The sequence below is a fragment of the Emydura macquarii genome, unplaced genomic scaffold (assembly GCF_026122565.2).
Source record: "Emydura macquarii macquarii isolate MOO-44397 ecotype Brisbane River unplaced genomic scaffold, CSIRO-AGI_Emac_v2 contig_1119, whole genome shotgun sequence".
Lineage (NCBI taxonomy): Eukaryota > Metazoa > Chordata > Testudines > Chelidae > Emydura > Emydura macquarii.
The window spans coordinates 17,219,354-17,242,554 of record NW_027131256.1 but is presented as its reverse complement, the minus strand read 5'-3'; the positions used below and the strand labels follow the sequence as shown (position 1 = coordinate 17,242,554).

Genomic DNA, 23,201 nt, shown 5'->3' with positions numbered 1-23,201 from the left:
ATCACAAGTGCTTTATATCATCCTTTGTGTCTATACAGCACCTTGCACATGATCATGAACAGGGACTGACAGTGCTAATGCAATATACAAAATATCATCTTGCAGGCCACTCTCACTCAACTTTTATAGCTTCCTATACCCATGGTTTCCTAATAGCTCATTAAAGGATAGAGGGCCAGAGCCCAGTTGGGGTAAGTCAGCATAGTTCCATTACAGTCAAAAGGGCTACATTAATATGCACCAGCTGAGCATCTGGTTGTGACACCGGCACACTTGGTGCTAGCTTATGCCAAGGTCCACCTGCTTCACTTGAATACCGACACACGCACACAGTTGAAATCAGTCTGGCTCACCTGTGTTAGTGTTGTTACACTAGGAATTAGAAATATAAAAGTGTGCTTAGTGTTGTGCTTGTGGCAATTCACAGTCTCACTTGTAACCGCTCTATCCAGTGTCATAAGGTAATATTTAAGTGGTTGCATTCTAAGTCTCTGTAATCGTAAATCACCAGACAGGAGAGAAGCATTAACTAGTGTGAAATACGAGCCTCAAACAGGATCTCCGCCCAACAAAGGCCCATCAACACCACATGAACTACTATGGAACATCAGAGGACAGATTGTTGATTGATCTCCCCCCCACCCCAAGAGGAAACATGTAAGTGAATTCATCCCATCAGCTGAGCAGACAACTCAGAGAAGGGTAAAGGGAATAAAAATCCCCAACAAGGAAAACCTGTATATCTAGGCTGCTTGGACTCCTGAGGGCAAGGTTTTCTAGGCATAAGGAAGTGATCCCCAGTGTTTAGCCTGGGTTAGACCTAGGGGACATATACAGCTTATTTATTATAGAAGCTTCCATTACCTTTTGAAACATAAAGAGACATTCATTTGTGTGTATATTTACCAGGTTAAAGCAGATAAACAACCTGCTCTCATTTCCTTTTCCTATATAAGAAGTCTTTAGATAGTTTAGAATAGGACTGGCTACAAGCATTGTCTTTGGTATGAAATCTAAGGTGCAATTCACCTGGGGTAAATGACTGGTTCTTTGGGACTAGGATGCTGTGATCTCTGGTGTAGATAAGCCTACCTGGGTGGCAAGACAGATCGAGTACCTATGGGGACTGTCTGTGACTTCATGTTAAGGCTGCCATAGTGCCTGACAAGTTTACTCTTGATAAGTGTTAGGTGAAATCTAAATATAGAACTCAGGGCCCAAACTCCTAATTGATTGTGTTTCCCAACAGTCTGACCTGAGGTTGGTGCTCATGCTCTTAACCCACGGCTGGACAGTTTGATACTGACTCATTACTGTTTATATGCCGGAAGATGCTAAGCATCATTTTAAAGTCTGGCTCATGATTCATCAGGACATAGCTGTTTGACTTAGTCCACATATTTGCTTTTTTTAAGGGGTTTGGCTGGAAAAAAGACAGCAAAGATTTTAAGAGTCAATGATCTCCATCACAAACAAGTCAAGACTGCTGGGCTTTGTTTTCTTATGGGAACTTTCCAAGCATCAGTACTTCACAAGTTCCCCTCATAGGCAGCACAGGGTCTGTTTCCAGTTAACACACTTTGTTCCAGTCCACAAATAAAACCAGATCAGAGTGAAAGTTCAGATTTGTTTGAAAAGTACCCAGATTGGGCTGTGTGTGAAAAGGAAGGTAAAAAGAGGTCAAGGAAAAAGGAGGGGGAAAGTAGGAAACACTCTGTGAAAGGCAGAAAGAGCGATTGTTATGTTGCGGGAAAAAGACAAAGTGGAGGGAGAAGAAAACTATAATAAAAAAATCGGAGAAGCAACATCAGCGTGAACATAGGTGAATCTGGCCATGTGTCACTGTGCCTCGGTGGCTCACAGCTAAGGATGCCAAATTCAGTACAAACTACTGAGAAATAGGAAAGACTTGCCCCATACTGGTGGTTATTCTAGCCTTAGATTATACCAAGCCAGCAACAAAAGTAAACTTCTGTCTCACCACACTGGTTAACAGGAAGTCAAAAATGCAATCTCACACCCAGACACTAGACTCTATGATGAGTGGTTACTGAAAACCAATTTAATCAAGCATAGGATTCTCCTCATCCCAAGCAATCAGCCACTTAGCCAGGTCAACATAATCCAGATCTTACCCAGTAATCATGCTGATGCCAATCCTTTAGTAACTAAAAACTATAGGTTTAGTAATAAAAGAATATATCACATACATACAAATAATTGCAAAGTCCTTATATCAGAGGCAGCCATTGGCTCCTTGGAGTCTGAGGAGTTCACATTCATTCAACATCCCACCATTGGTATGAAATCTGAGCTTGGTGTAAGCTATGAACCTCAACTCTAGATTCAGATCCCAAAGCTCACAGTGTTCAGACCCAGGGTTCAAGTTAATTAAAGAGATATCGCTGAAGTGGGAAGTTCAGACCTAAATCTGAACTTATCCAGAGTACTAGGATTTCAGATGCAGGGTTCTGGTGAGGTCCCATCTCAAATGAAAATGACTCAAGAAGGTGAATTCTTGGAACTTATCAGACTTTGTCTTTGCAGAGAGTGAAGTCCCATGTAAGCCTTTAGAACCAGATTCAGCAAACACTTAACACGTGCTTAACTTTAAGCACGTGAGTGGTCCTACTGAAAAATCGATGGAGCTGCACTGATTCATAACAGCTGAGGATCTGTCCCATTATCATTAGTCCAGGAATATTCCCATTTGTGTAGTAGCATCAGGGACTATATCCTATATAGACTGCAAACCTGATAATAATGAGCTCACAAACCCTTTGGAGGATCTGATAACCCATACGTTAAAGGTCTTATTGTAACAACATGGGGGAGCACAGAGAGACACACACAATATATCACTGTACAACACTACCTTCAACACTGTCCATTATGAGAATTAAAAACACAATTCTCTATTAACTTGTACCCACCTCCCCTTGCCATGGCCACCCTATCCTCTTCCTGAAGGATGGGCTAGTGATTAGGTGCTAGCCTGGAATTTAGGAGACTGGGGTCAACTCTCCTCCACCACTGACTTCCAGTGTGACCTGGGCACTCATGTCTCCATACGTAAGATGGGAAAATACTACTTCCTTACCTCATACGGGTGACGTGAATACAAATAGATGAGGTGCTCAGATACTACAGTGAAGAGGACCATAAGTAGCTTAGATAGATTAAAATATTTTCCCAACCCCTCCTTTTTTAGATGTATTGAGGTGTTGGATAGCATCCTTGACCTCCAGCGGGTTAATAGTGAAAAATGTGAGGGCCTAATCCAGCTCCTATTGAAGTCAGTTTAAAAAAAAAAAAAAAAAAAAAACTCCCATTGAATGCAATGGAAGCAGCATTAGGCCCTTTGTAACCATGGTGATGCTAGACCGTGAGAAGTTATGTATATGTGAACTCTAATATAAGACTGTCTCACTAGAGGCCAGGGATTAAATGGGCAAAGACACTAAATTTCCCTCTAAATTCCTAAAGCTTATTTTAAAACTCAGTTCCTAGATATTACAGTGCTGGCTGCATTAAAAGAAGTCCAAGATACACAAAGATGGTTTTTCAAGGATGAGCTAGTTGGTGGAACAAAGGGAAGTTTCCACTGCTGCTGCCAACATTGTGGCTCCTCTGTGGATAAAGTGGACTCCAAATTCACTCCTGTGCGGAGTGCCAGAACGCAAACTTTGCAGCACATATAGCCATAGGCCTTGTGCTGGCTCTTTGCACATGGGTGAATTTCACCATCATGCTCCAGGGCTCACAATAGGACACTTTTCACCCGCATCACGTTTCCTTCGTCATAAAGAGAAGTATCCTCGCCCTTCAACTGACCTCCTGCTAAAGTCTGACAGTCCACAGGAGGAGCCAGCTGAAAAGAGCATCTCTTGTGTTAATAAGATTGCCTATGAAATGGTTTTGATATTCTCGCAGATAAGTAACAAGCAGAGGATTGCATGCAGCAGGCCGCTACTGGATGATTAAATCATAAAAAAAAGAGGCTAGTCAGTAAAGATGTAATATGAATAAGAAAAAAGAGCAAACTTTACAGCTATATTTAGGAAGAGCAGTCTTCAAGGTATAAGTAGTAATGGCTTGGGGAACTTTTCCATTCACAAATTAAATTAATGATGCAGATTTTTTGTTTTCATTGCTTTTTACATGAGTCAGTTGGTGGTCTTTCTAAACTCATTAGGCTTTTAACGGATGCCTAATTCATATTTATTCCCCATGAGAAGGGGCACGAATGAAAGAGTGGGGTTTTGCTGTGTAGTCCACAGTGATTCATTGACTTAAGTTCAATGAGCAATCTTGCGTGGCCACTGACGAAGGCAGGCAAAGAGACCACACTGGCTTCCGCAGTAAACTGCGCTCATATCTCAGATTGAGTTGGGGATGTAGTTTGACAAGTGCTGTTTAAACAAACCTGAGCAAGTCAGTTATTTTCAAATGATTTACGTGTTACAGTTGTTTGCAACATAAAAGCCGACGCTCCATCATTAGAACGCAGTAAAGAAATTTTTCCCAGGGTATTGCATATCGTGTTTGGACAGTCAGAACTCACTGATATTATTTATTCATACTACTATAAATTATTCTCCTCAAAATGAACCTGAGTCACGTAAATGCTGACTTGGAAAGTACCAGAACACTGCTTTTTTCCTGCAGTTCCCCCGCCACCTTCTTTTTTAAGAGACTTACTGCCCTGCAAATTGAAATCTAAAGACTAGAAGTGCTTAGCTGGTTTAAATCAATACCCTAGAAACAACTTGGTTTAAGCGTTGGCTAAGTCACAACTGAGCCTTTAAATTGTTAGGGGATTTGAAGTGTTTCTGCACTGCAAAAATATGAGCAAAGCTCAGCTGACACACACACACACACATGCATCCTGCACACAGGTGCAAGACTGGGATTTATGGCTTTTTACTTCTCTTTTTAAGTGTATTTAGTGCTGGTGAGTGGTGCCAGACTGAAAGCTCCACAAACTGAGCCTCTCTGAGCAAGCAGTTACAGCATAGGCATGGCACTTACAGCTACATAATAACCAATATGATTCAACCCTCCAACACAAAGCATATTCTCTGGATGAGATTGTGGTCCTGTGAGCTAATTTTGGGACAGCCTCTCTCGAGGTCCCAGTTTTCTTCCCTACTATTCATCTCCGATTAGTCCAGTCTATCATCAACTTGACTTAAAAATGAAGCAATCAGTCCTTAAACCCCAGGGTCTGCAGTCTTCCTTTGTCTCCTAGTCAGTTTCTTAGAGGCATCATGGCATGACATGCTTCTGTTCCTGTTGAAATCAACAGCAAAATGAATATAGTTTTCAACAGTGTAACTCGGGACCTAATGCAAACGTTTTCGGAAGCCAGCAGTGGAACAAACAGCCGGTTGATGCTACTCCTTCCATTTTGGGTCACGCAGGTGATTTTCAGAAATGGTCTAGTGCCATCCAAGTTCCCGGAGTGCTGTGGGGTCAGAGCACTCCAAGAAGGTGGGTCCAGGGCATGAGTAAAGAGGGTAGGGTGGACAAAATGTGACCTGTAATCCTTGTTGCAAAGTGCTTATGTATGCTCTAATGTTATCACAGTCATCGTTATATGACACAAACCCTATTTTATTACATTGTATTTAGGTACACACACAGCGAAAACCAGCATTTTCTGATGGTGGTTTTACTGATCAGATATCGGGCAGCTTTGTTACAGTAAAACGGACCAGTATAAATACTTTTTTTTAAATATATTTGAAAGTGACTTATTTTAGGCATCACAGATTTCTTTTGGGTTTGCTGGCTGGCACTTACCAGGGACCTGAGGCAAGCAATTCTGTCCATCAGCTGCCCTGGGAGCACCTGGTAAAGAGGATGTAGCATCTCATTTGCATAGGCGGGAAAGATGTTTGTCACATAAACAAAACTAAAAATTCTCACAGATGCAGGAAAATGTAGATGTTGAAGCCCTGTGTGTCTCAGGTAAATATTTCCAGCTCAAATATAAGCACAACTCTCTCCCCCCCCCCCCCAACCACCCAAAACAAATAAATTAGTCTCTACTGGTTGTTGCTGCAGCAAAGTGTCTCTGGAGCTCTCCATTTCTCCAGAACCTTCTGCAATCTGTGAGGCAAGCAATTGAAGCCCCCCCACATGCCTCAAACATGGGCACATCAGAAACTCAGCTGAAGCAATGCTCACATCTCTTCTCTCCACTAGTTCCCATCACACTGACTACATCCTCTATGTTTCTTGGCGTATGTGGATTCTTTGTATGGCCCTGTGTCCCCCAAAAAACCAAAAAACAAAAAACACATTTCAGTTTTAGAGGCCTCAATCTAGCCTGTTTTTCTGTAATGAAGAATAGATACATGATTTTTGAAAGCAACGTGTTTGGATCAGCACAGTTCAAAATCAAGTGATCTGTAAGAGTTCTGCTTTGTTTTTTCTCACAGGAAATAAATTCACAAGCACTCTTTTTACAGCACTTGTGCGCCATCTCCTTACAGCACTTGGACTATATTATTAAAGGATCACAAATGTAAAGAGGAACAAGATATTCTGCTAATATACTGTGTTCTATACAGTCTCTTGCAGAGATGGGTGAAGTGGTTGATAAAACAAACACCCCCGCAACCCCCCATCGATCAAATCTTTGCCCAGTTTTTCGGGTTGGAAAACAACTGAATCTTTTTGTAAGATTTTAACTATTTGGATAATTTCTTCTACATTTTCACACAAATCTGCCCTCAGGAGTTCAAGCCAGGAACACAAGTAGACAAGACAGCTTATTCTAGGGATATTTATATCTGGCATCAGAGACAGGGGTGGCATATCTCAGGTTTCAGATCAATTTTGCAGGGTCAAGAAGATCAGATCATTTGTATAAGCACTGAGGGCCAGACCCTTGAATTGGTGTAGAGTGGCATAGCACCGTTGATGATGAAACACCACCAGCTCAGTGCATGGTCCTTGAACTTTTGGATGTTTCTCTTAACAAGACCCCCAACTCTGAGCCTTTTGAGGTTTGCCATCATTCTTTTCACTGTACAGTATGTTTCTGACTTAAACTAACAGTCTCAAGGTGCTTTGCATAAGGCAGGAAGTCTGGGAAATCAGGATCCCTGATGATCTCAGTCAAATGACTCATTTATTATCTCAGTTATTCAGCCATACTTGTATGTTTGTTATTGTTCTAGGGGATTTTGATGTCTTTCATTCAGAGGGCATGGTCCCCATAGGAAATGCTGGACAAGGTCAGCTGTTAAAGAATGAGCTCACTAATTGGTTTCACATTGGAAAAGTAAATACACTGGCAAGTATCTTACACTTTCATGTTTATTTGTGAACACTAACTAGTGTGGAAAATGTCCCCATTTTTGACTCAACTGAAATAAAAACCAAACAAGGTAAGAGTCAACACCTCAGCTGACAAATTCAAAGCAAAGTGATGGGGTTTATATTTAATCCAGGTCCCCTTTTGCATGTACTGGAGTGTTTGCATGTACTGGAGGGAGCTCAGAAGAAAGCCAGGAGCACTCTAACTGAATAGATCTCCAGCCACCTCTCACAGAGCAAGATGCTTTATTCCTTCTTCACCATTCTGGGTGAGATGCAGCTGGCTAGAGGTTTGTTTACAGAACTCCTCAGCTTTAGTCACCAGACTGGGCTACCGATCTAATGACCAAAGCCTGTCTCCAGGGCCCAGCCTGAGAAGCTGTGAAATCGGTGTGGCTCTTGGAGAATAATTGCTCCACTGACGCAGCAGCATCAGCCACAGAAGCTGCAGTGCACTCATTTTAAAGGGAAGAAAGGCCACAGGATCTGTGAAGTGGTAGCTCCAACTGCTCCTCTCCCTCTACCCCTCACCCACTTAAAAAGGCATTTTTAGGAATGCAGGGCGGGGCAGCTCACTTTTAGATTTACAGAATCCATCGCCACCCAGCCTAGACCTCACTAGTTTGTTATTGTCAGGGTACTTTGTGTTTGCGGAGGGACTGAAGGCCCTTTTCAATGTTACCTAAATGAACAAATAGATAAGAGCTTCTGGCTTTCTTCTCAGTTAGTTGGAGCAGCAAGCTTTATAGTCTGTGCATAAAAGGACATTTGAAAGCATTTCACTAGCCTACATTTATTCATCTGTTGAACTAATATATTAGAGCTGCATCCATTGCCCCTGCATCACTAGCAGAAGTAGTGGTATTTCCATCATTTTCAAGTCACTTCTCAAACTTCCCCTCATCCAATTGGTTTTGGTAATTTCCTTCACACAGGTATCTCATTTCTTCTTGGTGGGGAAGGGATTCAGTATAGACTGTGCCAGCAAATAAACATCAGTTTTCCTACATCTTTTAACCAAATGATCTTACTCCTATAAAAACCACTCCCAATTATTTGCTGTCTAGAACTTCATAGTAAAAGGATGAACTCTGCGCTCTTAAGAGAAGAGACTGTCAACTGAAGAAATACTGACACTGTCCATTGACTCACTGTCCATTGAGGAAGAGGTGGGAAAACAACTCACCTCTGTTATTGCTTGGTCATTTCCAAAGGCATGAAATATTTGCTTCCCTTCCAGCACTTTCACTTCACCCTTTCATTTGTCTCCTCTTCTCATGACTATGAAGTTTGTCCCTTGCACTCTCTCAAAGTTCAAGAGCACCCTGATCACTAATTCCACCCTTGCCCTCCGATTGCTTCCTTTGATCCTCTCCCCAAGACGCTAGCATCCCTGCCTTTACCAATATTATTCCCCGAGGAATCCACCTTCTTCTTGGCTCCTATACTCTCATCATGACTATCTACACTGTATTATGGAGCTAGAGCAATCATTAGTTACTCAGTTGTCAGCAGCAGGGCCCGTGCTAGTCACAAAACTGCAGCCGCTATACCTCTTTTTAAGAAAGCCTCTTGCTAACAACCACCACTGCCCTGTATCCAGCTAGCTTTTTACTCAAAAACCTGGAGAAAGTGACCCTTCTTTTCTCTCTCCGGTGTCAGTATCCAGAATATTCCCCATAATCTGGTTTAGGATAGCTAAAACTATCCTCAGAGCACTTAGGGTTCATGTATATGGCAAATTCATGGCACTGAGTATCAGGGCCTGAGTTATTGACGTGGGCTCGTGGGGCTCTGGCTTCAGGGCTAAACAAAAGTAGACATTAGGGCTGAAGGTCAGCCCAGGCTCTGAGTCTCTGTGAGAGGAACGGCATCACGCCTTGGCGCCAGCCTGAATATCTACATTGCCCTTCCAGCCTGAGTCTGCTGAACCAGGCCAGCTGTGGCTGTGCCAAGAGTCTTTTATTGCAATGTAGATGTACCCTGAATGACCCACTGTGCTCAGTACACAACTCATGCGCCTCAGTGACACCCCATTCTTTTTTTGAATGCCTTTGGAACTACACATTTGTATCTCTGGCTCCTTTCTATCCTGGTTTGACTCCTCCCTCCCACCACTCTTTTTAGTTCACAAGGGATTCTGGGAAGAAGCAGTGCACCTGTCCCCAAACAGCCCTGATTTGGTGTCTGAAGCTTGACCTGCAGGAACCACCGCCAGGTGATGAGACCGAGGATTGAGAAAACAGCTTGAGCTCCATGGCTGTTCTGTCCTAGACTACACTGTTGAGACGGTCAATAAGGGTGCTAATTATGAGGGGGGAGGGGAAGTTGTGATATGCTAACTACCAGTGGGAACTGTGGGTATTCAGCACCCTTGGGGGAGAAAACACCTTTAGACCCAAGGTGTGTCCAACTGGACAGTGTCACTGAGTCACTAATCTCTGTACACCTCCTTGTGGCAGGGCACATCACTGCAGCCACCCTGCCTTAGTTTCCCCAACAGCATTTCCATCCCACTCTGGTGGAGTATGGCTCACCTGTCCAGGCAGGTAATTATGAGAGTGCAACCCTACCTTTCTAGGGTACCAGAGTCCAAAGTCACAATCCCAAGACACACACAAGATAAAAGGAGTCTTTATCCCAGCAAGTTCTCAGCCCTCCTGAGGTTATTTACTCACTCACTGTGAAGGGGAGGACTCCTTGCCAGCAGGTCCTTGTAGATGGGAACAGCACAGCAGCTCTCTCCCCCATCAGGTACCTCCTGACAACAGTTATGCTGGGTCTGCCTCTTCTGTCTGTTACTTAGCCCTTCAGCCAGGTCACTTTAAAGTCTCTCCTCTTTCAGGGTATTCAACAAACAGAAACAAGGGGAATTAACACAAACCATTCATCCCCATTTTGGGTGAAGGCTCTTTTCCTTCAGAGTGCGCTCATCAGGCACTGAGTCTAAACTGAGATCACAGGTAACAGAGAAGAAGGACTCTCTCCATGCATGTGTCAGTATCTGGACCTCCCTTCCTTCAGGGAGGAACCTTTAGGTAAGTGGTCCGCTGCAGAACTCCTATCTTCAGGGACTGAACATCCACTCTTGCTGGGTTTCTCTCCCTTAAGGTGTTCCCTCCCAGCCCAACATTTCTCACAGGTGCAACAGGGCACAGCCCACTGAATCACACCAGCTCATTATCTCCCTTTTGCCCAGCGTGGGGCTTGTATAGCTCCTCACACCCCACTTCTAGGCTCAGTTTTCAGACGAGGCACCATAGCCTGGCTTAAAAACCACTAAAGATCCCCTGATCAACCCACACAGTCCCACATCAAGCCTGCCTTCCCCCCACGAAGGCTCTAACAGGCCACAGCTGTACTCACTCCCTGGTTCTAGCCCAGCTTCTCTTCCAACATGATTAGCTGATGTAGTCTCCTTCCCAGCCCACCACAACTGAGCAAGATCTCCCGTTTCCAGCCTCTTCCTTCTGGCTGGACACCCGCTACAGGTGTAGCAGTCAGAGCTGATCGTGCTCACAGCAGTCATTAACCCTTTCCAGCCCAGGTGAGGTTTTTATACCCTGGCACACGTACTCAAGATCAAAGGCACTGAAAACCAGTTAGAGCCACTTTTGAAAATATGGGGTGAAGCAACTTGCCTGAGATGAGACAGAAAGTCAGTATTAGGGTGGGAAACAGGGCCCAGCAGCCCCAACTTCCAACCACTAGAATGTAATTAATGAATAACTTGACTATTTTAAAAAAGCAGTTGGCTAGATGATTAATTTTATCCCGTAAAAGAGTTACACAGAGTAGCTGAGAGGCTTTCTATGATGCTATGTGCTTGAAGCGAGTAGAGGATGTGTTAGAATAGAGAAAATGTAGACACTCCCCAAAATCTCATGTACTGCTTATGATCAGTATGTGTAGCGCACAGTGCCTTTATTTCTAAGCATATCTGAAGTTAATTTTAGCTGACTCCATCCCTAAAACCTGTTTTTCCTATATAATATAAATGAAAACTCATACTCCTTGATTAAATACAGGACTAGCAGCTTGCCTACACGACAAGTTAGTGCAGGGCAAGCCAAGGTGTGAATCTACAGCACGCCAGCTTGCCACCCAGTAATGTTCTAGGTGGGCACTGCTATAGTGCAGTGGAAGTCCTGGAGCATGGCTGGGTGAAGTATGTAAATAGTAGTATGGCAAGCCCCACATCAGGACTTTCCCTGCATTGCTGTGGTTTCCTCACAGGACATTATCTGGGCAGCAAACTGATGCCCTGTAGATTCACACCCCAGCTTGCCATGCAGTAGTTTGCTGTACAGACAAGCCCTGTGCCAATCTGGGGCGTTTCCTTCTGTGACACTTCCCGGGGGGTACCCAGGGTTGTGAGGCACCTCACTGTCACCTGCCTTATTGTGAGGAAGCCTTGTTTGTACCTGCTGGGGGGCCAGTTCCCCGGCTCCACCAGCCATGGGCAACACAAGCACTAGCCTCTAATCCTTCACAGGCTCCACTGTCCTTCTCCAGGTCAACAACAGACACGCTCCAACCCCCGAGCCCTCTGAGCATTCCCTTGAAGTGTCCAGCCCCCGTTCTACTGGCCTCTCAGTGTATATCTACACTGCAATTAGACATCCACTGCTGGCCCATGCCCGCTGACGGGGGCTGGCGGGGCTCAGATTTAGGGGCTGTTTAATTGTGGTTTAGCTGTTCAGGCTCAGGCTCTGGCCCGACCTCCGGGACCCTCCCACTTCACAGGATCCTAGATCCCTGACTCCAGCCTGAGCCTGAACATCTGCACCACTAGCTCCTTAGGCTGAGTCCTGTGAGCCTGAGTCAGCTGGCACAGGCCAGCTGTGGGCTTTTAATTGCAGCATAGACATATCCTCACAGTAGTCACAGTTTTGCTGCTTCCAAAGAAGCAGGGACACCCCAGCTTACCAGTTACACCTTCGATCACTGCTCCGCTTTACACGCAGCACTTAGGTAAGGCAGTTTATTTAACGAAGAGAAAGACTCGAGTGGTAGAAAGTAGAAATATTGGGTTACATACAAAATAAAACCATAACATGCATTCTAGAACCTAGAATTAGCATCATCTAGTTATTAAACTAGATACTTTCATATCTTATAGAGCAAAACTCTCCCCAGGGTCCTTCCAGCATTTTCTAGACAGTCATGAGACAAGCTATGCTGCCAGCTTGTCTCCTCAGTGAAGGATACAGGCTGTGTCCTTGCAACCCCAAATATAGCAAAACAGTCTGTTGATCTTCATTCATAAATGGGACACCCTCCTGCTGTGTTCTCTTTTCTGTAGATTTGCAATCTTGATTAGCTGGTGTATGCAAATAGGCTTGCATTGAGAGACATAGAATACCCACGGACCAAAGAGAGAAATAATCGTCTACCTGCACACTCCCTCAATAGAACCTGTCTGAGGCACGGCACTTTCAGGTAACCTGTCCTTAACGTTGAGGTTTTAAGAACATCATATTCAGTATAGATACATAACATCTTAAATAGTATCTGTTACATACATTTTACAATAGTTATGATGACCAGTGGGCTCTTTGCTCTTCATGGAGACCTTACACTCCACTCTTGGGGGAATTAGTGTGCATACACTTGTCCCAGAAAATCCCTGTAAATCTCAATGCCTCCCTGTGCCCTCTGCCAATTGGCACAAAGAGCTTCCTTGGTCACACCTGCCACTTACAACATTTATTTTTGATGACTGTCAAAACTGCTCCACCAAATGTCAGCCACTTATCAGGGTTTGCAACTTGGAACAGAGTGACAGTTTATGTAGCCAGCTGCAGAGTGATATAGTAAGAGAGGAGTGATGGAGATTCAGGGGACGGGAAGGACCATGGCAGATTTCATAGGAGATTTTGATATGCTGGTATATAATCCCATTTACATTTGTGTGTCTCCAATAAGATGTAAAAAAATAATGAAAACGGTAAGCCACTGTAAAAATATTTGTGTATCAAGAAGCTCCATTGTTGGATGAGTGTTATAGTCACACACGTCCCTGCCAGATAGTCTTGACCTCTCCCATAGTTTTGCTGAAGAAGATTTGGAAGCCCAAATAAAATATAACTCTAAATCCAAAACTGAGCCTGCAATCTGTTCCAAAGCTTACTGAAGTCAATATAGTTTCTCCTATTGAATAAAATGGGCTTCAGATCAGACCCTTTGGGAGCTTATTTAGTTTCTATTAAAGTCAGTTTTTACATAGTACGTGTTGTTTTCTAACAAGCTTGGTTTATCGCTTCCATTGGTTTGTTTTAGAATTGGTGTGCATTTTGGTTTTCTTTAATTTCCTCAAGTGAATTTAGCGCTTGCTAATGGCACTTGCTTGGCAACAGTGGAAAAGAAAGTCCTATAATTTAGAAGCAAATAGGCAGTACAGTCTTGGCAGTAGGATGGTACTGCATGGGCAGCAGATGCTTTTCCACCATGATCAGTAGGGTTTACCTCTTGGGGGAAGCAACAGAATATGAAATTGCTGTACAGTCAGATGAATTCCATCTATTCTTAGCTGAACTGCACATCACTCTGGTTACTCTGTGTTTGTGCAGCTGGAATGCTTACTTTTTCTTATTATGCATACATTATAGCTTCACCATGCATGATATTATTATGGATGTGTCAGTGTAACAGAGATACATAAGTTATCCTGCTACAACTTGCCTGCTTTCATTAGACTTCATTGGGCAAAGCTGCTCAGTGCAACGGTCTCCAGGGGAGAAAGAATAATTTATTGCGTCTTTAGTTAAGGATAATTATAAGCTTTGCAGGGAGGAAGCGTGGTTTAATGGACAGGGGATCCTGGACTGGAAGACAGGAGACTGGAGTTGTTTCCTGGCTCTGTGAATTTGGACAAATCATTTCTCTGTGCCTTTATTTTCACAGTCTGTCCCTAATCCCCAATAATGTTTCAATGTTGTCCTGTCTTGTCTATTTAGAATATAAGCTCTTTGGGGCAGAGACTCTTTCACATACAATATCTAGCACACTGGGGTCCCAGTCTCTGCTAGGGCCTCTATGTGCTACTTTAATACAGAGTAATCATAATGATAGGAGACATGATGGGGATGAAGAAGCACTAGGCCCAAATGCTAAAATGTTTTAGCAATAGCTCGCTAAACTTCTTTAGCATAGGCCCCGGTGGTTCACATGACTTGTCACTGACAAGCGCTGGGGGAGATTGTAAATTCTGAAGGGTGGGTAGCTCCGGATTTGGAATTTTATTTAAAAAAAAAAACAAAAAAAACCAGAGAGAAATCCTGTGCTCTGCTTTCAGGAAATGCCCAAAGTTAGGGTGTTCTTATAGGTTATTTGTGATGGCCACGTTGCCTTTAAGGCTCTGACCTGAGCCGTGCAGAGGCACACAGAAATGCTGTGTTTTGGGCTCCAGTAGGGGTTGTGCCACCCTGAAGTCCTGGGTGTGGATGCCTGATCCACTTCATTGGTTGATGTAGAAGGGAAGGAAGAGGACGGGAAGGACATTACTTTACCTTCTCTTCGTTGCTCCCAACCCCTGTTGGGTGTTGCGAGTGACCCAGGGTGTACACCAAAGGAGCAGTCTCTCAATCCCCCCAAACTCAGGACCACAGCTGTGGATGGCTCTTACAGGGGCTGTACAAAGTGTGCATGAGTGTGTGTCTGTGAGGGGGCTTCTTAAGCCCTCCCCTCATATGACTGCATAAAGGATCAGACATGACATGGCCTTCTTTAAATGCTAGTTTTGCCGTGCTTAAAGTAATACCAACATACAATTTTGTACTGTGAGCAAAAACCAAAACTGGGTAATGTCCCTTAAAAACAAGTTTTATCCTGTACTTGCAGGGGAGCAGGGATTTGACGGACCTCACTCTTTCTGGTCTTTCAACAATTTGATGCATTTATTAGCGACCTGGATTCAACTGCATACCCCAAACTGCAAGGGAGTCTTCCTACTTACATGAATCAGATGGAATATGTCAGAAACCATCCGGGGGAGCTGTTCCTGCAAGGGATTCAGCACCTTCAGCTCCCACTGAGTTCCATGAATTCAGGATTTGGCTAGTGGTGTGACAATTCTGTTGAAATCATCGGTGCATTTCTACTGCCTCCAGCCTGAGTTAAACTTACATTCATCAGTTCTCAATATGTTGAAAGAAAGAAATTGATCATTTTTAAAACTATGAGGGACTGTTATGATAATCACATAGCAAGCCATAGAACCTTCATTCAGAAAACTCTGCACCAGACACACAACTCCTGGTAGAAGTAAAGCATATATTTTAGTAAGACTAGATTAAAGACTAGATGACATTTGAAATCAAGTCTAGATGAATAACAAGTGACAGAGAATCCACCACAGTCCTAGGTAAGTTATCCCAATGGTTAATTAGCTTTGCTGTTAAAAATGTGCACCTGATTTCTAGTTTGAATTAGTCTAGCTTCAGCTTCCAGACACAGGATCTTGTTCTGGCTTTTAAAGAATCCTCTATTATCAGAAAGAAACGTCTATCAGAACAAACAGAGTTATCCAACTTTCCATGGATTTATATGGAACATGGCAACAGGCAATTCAGGACTTTCACAATATAGCAATTTCACAATTGCTTCCAAGATGTTAAGAATTATAATGTAACAAACACTGTATTTTAGCATGACTGAATAACTCAGGCAAGAGGAGGAAGAATTTGGTTATTAAAGAAAATGCTTTTTTACAAGCCTCCACCCCCCCCAAAAAAAAATCTAGAAAAGGAAATCTAGAAAGAAAACGTACTATACTATGAGGAGTTTAGAGAAACACTTGAGTGTGCTGGAGTGTCACAGTGCTCTGGTACTTCTTTGTGAGGCAGATTGATGCTCTGGATTCATGCCACTTGCGAACCTGTTCCAGCCAACAGCACGAGAACTTGCCCCACGGCCGACAGTCAGTTCCTATAGCAACTTCCCTGGTTTGTTGCTTGTACATTAAATACCCCTGTAGGGCCTTGCATTACTCCCTCTGGCTGACACCCAAGGCTCCTAAGAGAGCCAAGTGCAACTTTACATTCAGCCTGCTCTTTGCTTGGCTGAAGGAAGGGCCATGGTGACAGAACCTTTAAGGATGGGGTTGAAAGTGGAAAGTAAAAGGGGGGGTGGGTAATTAAAAGGCATCCCAGACGCTTCTCTGCTCTCTGTAATACAAATGCAGTGGGGACCAGATGGACAGAGAGGAAGAAGCAAGTTAGAAAAGCAATAAAAGCAGTGGAATTGTGCAGCCCCAGATGACTTCAGAGAAATCTGAAGGGTAACACATTTGGACTTGACTTTAAATTGACATAATGGGCACAGTTTGCTTGATGCCTTCCTAGCAACGTAGCCGAGTCACAGTGCACTTTAGCGCCCTGGTGTTCTATAAGCGTTTCCTTCAAAGCAGCAGTTCAGTTCTCCCTGTGAATTTTGTCAAGTACATATTCAAAGAATAAGTATTTGCCAAAGCCTCTCTTCAGCCACAAAGGGGGGAGGTTTGTTTGAAGAATGTCAAGTTACACCTGCTGGCTCACGCTGGGAAGATGAAAGTAATGACTCGAGTCTCTGTCACTGTCGAATTTTATTTATTTATTTTTTCAGTATTTCTATTGACGTGGAAAGACTTGTTGCATTGCAAAAGCAGCATGTTTGCTGTAATCCCATTCAGAGCTCTTCAAATGGGAAAATAATAGATTTGTGGATAATAAAGCAGCACTTGTCTGTGAAGCAAAAGAGTGAAATTAGGTTGGCATGTTAACGAGAAACGATGCCATGCAGGCTAAAATAAGGCAAAGCACAACATTTACTACATTTAAGCACATATTTTACATCCACTAGCCTGTGATGGTTTACAGTTATAGCAATTAATGGGCCAGGCTGTCCTTTGCCTTCTATGGGCTATGTGTTTAGTGGGTACCTAAGCAATGGAGAAAGCAGTCTCCATGGAGAAACTACTCCCCTTCCTGCCCAGATGGCTGGGGAGGGAGGGGAGCTTTGGCTGATGCCCCTTATGCTCAAGACAGTATTGCTGATATAACAGGAGATGGGAAAGGAATCTGCTATTTGTAGGGACCAGTAGCAGATAGCCCAGAGTCTCAGTTCTCTTCCTGGAAGTTATGTCTACACTACAACTTATGTCGCTCAGGGGTATGAATAACCCCCCTCAAGAGTGACTTAAGTTACACTGACATAAGTGTTTGCGTGTGCAGCACTATGTCAGTGGGAGCGCTTCTCACGCTGATATTGCTTCTGCCACTCGGAGGTGGTTTTGTTACGTTGTTGCCATAGAGCATTTTCACCAGACCCGCTGCAGCAATGCAGCTGTATGGGTACAGCTGCGCCGCTGCAACACTGTACGTGTAGACGTGCCCTCAGTCACATTCTCCTCCCTTGTCTGCCCCGGCGTAGTGTGACAATGTGCTGTTCCTTACACAAAGCAGATCTAAGTTTACAACCCAGTCCAATGTTTGTGATGCATTGTTTTTCCTTAGCTCATAGGAAGCATGCAGCTGATATGCTGGAAAACAACAAACCTGCAATGAGCTCCGTGTGGATTCCTGTGTCCACCCTCAAAAAACTTATTGCAAGGTTGAGGCCTAAATTGTGAGCATTTTGCATTGATGTAGAAATATTAAGTACAAAATGGTCATTTAAAAATGGCCATTTCTGGAAAACTTCCATCTACATGCTGTAGACGGTCAACCCCCCAATACGAATAGTGAAGGAGGCACAGACTTCCGGTGTGACCTTGGGCAAGTCACTTAATCTCTGTGCCATTTTACAGTTCCCCATCTGTAAATGGGGATAACAGCACTTCCTACCTCAGAGAGGTGTTCTGAGGATAAATACATTAAAGATTATGAGGTGCTCAGCTACTGTGGTAAGGGAGTACCTAACCATATATGTACTTAGATAGATTTTTGCATCAAACCACCTGTCATTTAGGATCTACATCAGACTAATAAGAAGAGGCATCTATATTCAGTAACATGTTTATTCTGATGATCAAAAAAAGCTTCACAGGTGAGCTTCACATCAGTCCTGTGAGGGGATCAGATGTGATATTCCTTTTACAGACAGGTGAAGTGAGGTGCAGACACTTGCCGAAGATCAGAGAAGTGCATGGTAGAGTGGGAAATAGAAATCTGGAGTCCCCATGATCATTTGAGGTTGTAGTATGGTCATCAATTCCTACAATGACTACTTAGTCAAGGCAAAGGCTTAGGGACACTCTATGTGGTAACACTAGGCCTATTTTAAGAATTCAGTATGAGGATTTATCAGTGGTTCACAACTTGCCACTAAAGTCTACAGCCCCTCAGAAAGGGTGTTAAGACACGATTAAGATTTTAAAAACAACAAGTATGACCAATCACATTTTCTTTTCAGTACCAAAGCAGAGCTAGGTAAGAAGCTTCTATATACTAGCCATATTCTGGAGATCACAATGTGCATCTTTCCTTGGCAAAAGGAGATGGATGGCACAGGGAGACTGATCATAAGATACAGAGTATTTCTCCTTTAGGTTTACTAGCTTTAAGTAGAGATTGGCTCAGATCAAATTCCTGGATGAGATGCACCCAAAACTTTGGGAGTGCTTGGATCCAGTTACAGTATTTAGACAAAATCCAGCTTCCACTGAAGACGTGCATTGTGTTCAGTTGGAATTGGATGGGAACTGTTGAAAAGCAGTGGACCAGCTGTTATTTTGTGCCTGCAGACCCTCTCCTATATCCCCTGGAGAACAGAGCTGGTCCCATCCGACTAGAAAAAAGTCATTTTATTGCTTTGGAAACGTAAAGGCAGAAAATGAGACAGTTGTAACTATCAAACATGACTCTTCCATCATTCCTGGGGAAAGTTTTTGCTTCTATCTTGTAGTCCTAAGCTGCTGATATCTTACGGAGCAAGAGAATACCATAAACTGACTTCACTCCCAGCCATCCCATGATGCAGCAAGTCTTTACAATGGACCAGATTATCGAGAAGGCACAAGAATTCAAGCACCCTGCTCAGATTGCATTTTTCCTTTTGACTTTGCTGATAGGGAATAACTTTGGCTGATCTTGAAACTCGCAGGCCTTCCTGACAAGCTCTGTAGAATGTTTCATTTTCTACATGACGACTCCTTAAACTGAATTTTTGTATATGGAAAAGAACTGCCTTCTTCCAAATTAGATCAGAAATTCAACAAGGATGTTGCTGCTCCAGAACTCTTCAGTGCTGTCATATACTATGTGCTTGACCAGACACTAATTAAATGCATTTTAGGCATATGCCTTGATGATGAAGCTTTGACAGCAACATAGCGCTAGTTTTTGAATCAATGGATGAGCTAGTTGTGGTACTTCAAGCACTGGAAAACTCAGTTTTCAGGAGGACTTTTGTGGCTAATGGGATAAAACCAAAATTCTTTTAGTCGGTGATTATGGACATGCTGCAAGCTCTAATATTTGTGGGTGGCCACCAGTCGAGATTGCTGTTGATTTTGCTTTCTTTGGCTTTGCTGTTGATAATATGGATGGCATTGAGAAAGAACTTGAAACCCACGCTGCAAAAACGTTATCAATAATGGGGTGTCTCATCAATAACATCTTTCAGAAACCAAATACCCTGATAAGTAGTGAGATGAAGCTGAGGATATATAATGCTTGGGTGGTCAGTATTCTGATCTATTGGATTGAAAAAGGGTCCGTCCCTCACTGTCAAGATAGAGAACAGGTTGGACACTATTCAGCTGAATCATCTCCGAATGATCACAAACAAATGGTAAAAATTCAAGACAGATGGAGAGATCCATTTTCTAACTAAACGGGTTCTGCTCTCTCAAATGGTAGTCCAACACACTCTAAAATGGCAGGACCATCTGCGCCGAATGCCTATCACCTTCCCTGCAAGAATCATCTTTGATTTTGACCCCCAAAAAACAGGATGGAAAAGATCCTCCCAGAAGACCTAAAAAACGCTTGGATGGCATCCGACACCTGTCCCTCATAGGCATTATGTGCCACGTATGACTCAGGACAGGACATCATGGAATTACCTAATGCATTCACTGGTCTTTCTGCTGTCTAAGCAACAGCATGAGAACGATCTAATCTAACCTTTGTGGCTAAGGCCCATCTCTAATTTAAATCAATCTGATAAGAAATGACCCAACGTTAGCATCTGTTGTCTGATTGGTGACCTGCATGAAAAATGTTTTGCCTCTCTTTCTTCTCCTTTCGGGGACAGGGGTGGAGAGAAGGGACTTTTAATTTTCACAGGTAAGGCAGGAAAAGGAAAAAAAAAAACCATACAAGCCCAAATAGTCAAATCAATGCCTGCTTCATTCAGCATTTTCCTTCTCTATCACAAATAGATAATCTCAAAATATCTCCATTTTGTCTCTTGCATTGAGTTAAGCCACATATTTACATTTCCTAACCATAAATGGAAACAATAACAGAATTCATTCCCGAGTTATGCATTTAATTCACCCTCACTGACTTTGGGCTTTAAAAATAACCTTCTTAAAACCAAAGTATTGTTTATTCTGCAGTAAGAACAAAGCACAAAAAAAAATAAATAAAGATTTTAAGTCTACACTTGTGTCTGTCTAAAATCTTTCTGTCCCCTGATATATTAGGCAGGCCTAAATTTCTTCAGACATCCCTGTTGGGTATCTGTGTGTCAGACTGATTCCCCGGAACTATCCGCCCAGAGTAATGAGGCAAACGCAGTGCCAGAGTGACCCCCTCATTCCAGGATACAGTGTTGCAGGGATTCTTCTATTTTAGTTCCTCCTATTGTCCATCATTATAGTTCTGTAATGGCCTGCAGCTTTCAGTTCCCTTCTGGGGATAAGGGAAGCATCCCAAGAGAAAAACAAAGTACAATGGTGTTTATACCAGGCCTTCAGTCTCCGAGCCTTGCACTTGCTGTTTTGCTGTCCTCTGGGTCCCACCCCTGTATCTTAAGTTAGGCAAGTAAGGACCACTTCTTATCATCCCTGATATCCTCCCACCTTTTCCCGGAGTGTCAGCATTTCTCATAGTGCCACAGACTCCACTACTGCAATGTGACATTTACTACGGGATATTGAATATTTAAGTTTACTAATGATTATTCTCCTTCAGGCTAAAAGTAACTGAGAACTTGGGTGTTTCTCTTGAAATATGTGGGTCACTCAAAATGTGACAGTGATGAATGTGGAGGACTGATGATTGATCAATTGATTACTTGTTCAGACAGAGTACTATTTTACTTCTCAAGCAATTAGCATGTCCCCTCTAGAGTTTGAGGATTATTAGCAATATAAGAAACCCACTGTGCTAGTGGTGGGGATTTTCTATGGTAGACTTAATGCCAGATATTTAGGAGGAACACCCACAGTATAAAAAGGGATACAGAACTGGATCCAAAGCCCATAGAAGTTATTGGAAAGAATTTTGTTGATATCAGTAAGGTTTGGTTCAGGTCATAATCACTAATGATGGTAATGCTCAGATAAACACCAGAAACGTAGACGCTTACGCATAAAATTTATAAGAACTATCCAAGCAATTTGAAGCTGAGCTCCTTTCTCCCCTTGTGACATACAATTCTCTGGCTCTTTCCATCTATCAGTATGCCTATGCCACTCTCCCAAAATAAACCAGACTCTAGTTCTGTATCTATGATCAATAACTCCCAATAAGAAGGATATAGGTGCAAGAGCATCGTCAGGAGAAACAGGGTGTCCTCTCCCTCAAACTCTCATATATGTTTAAGTGCTCATGTTGCATATTACACAATGAATAATCTATTATTAGGCAGTGAACGCAAGATTTTTTAAAAAATCACTGCAGAAATAAAATCTACGTGTGCTTTTCTCTGTCACAGTTCATTATTATTATAAGCTATATTCAATGGGAGGTTAAATAGGGTTAAAGACCTCTCTTTTTTTTAGTCTCCTAACTCAATTTAACCACAGTTGATGAAGCCAAGTGTTTGCAACTGTTAAGTTCAGGTAAGTTTATATCTTGACATTGAATTAAGGGGCCAAGCTGTAGCTATTGTATCTTGCTCATACACCAAGTATTGTTTCTGACAGCTGTGTTTAGAAACAACTGAATCTGAAACCAATACAAAAACCCACGATATTCCAATAAGCCTTGCATAGAGAGAGAGATTAGGTTACACCTTTGACCTTCAGAATGAAATCTGCAAAGCTAGATACGAAGGATTCAATACAGAAAGATTCTCCTTTTCAGCTAATTTAATTTATCCTTCCTTTAAACTTCCGAAGGTAACCTCTCCAATGTGGTCTATGAAAAGAAATAGCTATATGATGGGTAAGATACTGACTTTGAGAGCAAAGGAAACTATTTAGCTTTGCACACACATATATATGCATATTTTCATATGTACATATTTTGTGTCATTCTTTTCCTCTACCACCCTTGCTTCTTCTGACATTTAATTAACCATAAGTCTCTGATGTCAAAACAAACATAAAATATGGCTGCTTGTAGGGAATGTGAACCCCAATTAAGATGAAATTTTGGACATAACATAAGACAAGGTTTGAATTCTCACCAGGATCTAATCCAGTTTATAAAATGTTCCCAGATGTTCATGCGAGTCTCTGAGTCCATCTTTATTTGTAGCTCGAAAAACTAAAGTTTAAATTAAAAAAAGGTGAATATTGCAATTTTTGAGGAGATATTTCATTTGGAGCTTCAGGCCAAATTAATCACCGGTGAGATTCCACTAAATTCAAAGGAGTGAAGTGAGTCGTGATTTAGTCCACCATCTTGAAAGCATTAGGACTGGGGGAACTAATTCAAATCAATTTCAGTTTTTCTTCTGGATTTGCACTAAGGATAGGTGAATTTAACCTATAGACA

At 42.6% G+C, this 23,201-nt stretch overlaps 1 long non-coding RNA gene across 1 annotated transcript; it reads right to left on the bottom strand.

Moving 5' to 3' along the window:
- Positions 1 to 4,829: 4,829 nt before the first annotated feature.
- On the bottom strand, positions 4,830 to 10,463 carry LOC137151803 (uncharacterized). The gene is made up of 2 exons (XR_010919363.1): positions 10,008 to 10,463; positions 4,830 to 5,292 (listed from the first exon to the last, which is right to left on the bottom strand). It is a non-coding gene; the product is annotated as an uncharacterized lncRNA (long non-coding RNA).
- Between the last annotated feature and the right edge of the window lie 12,738 nt (positions 10,464 to 23,201).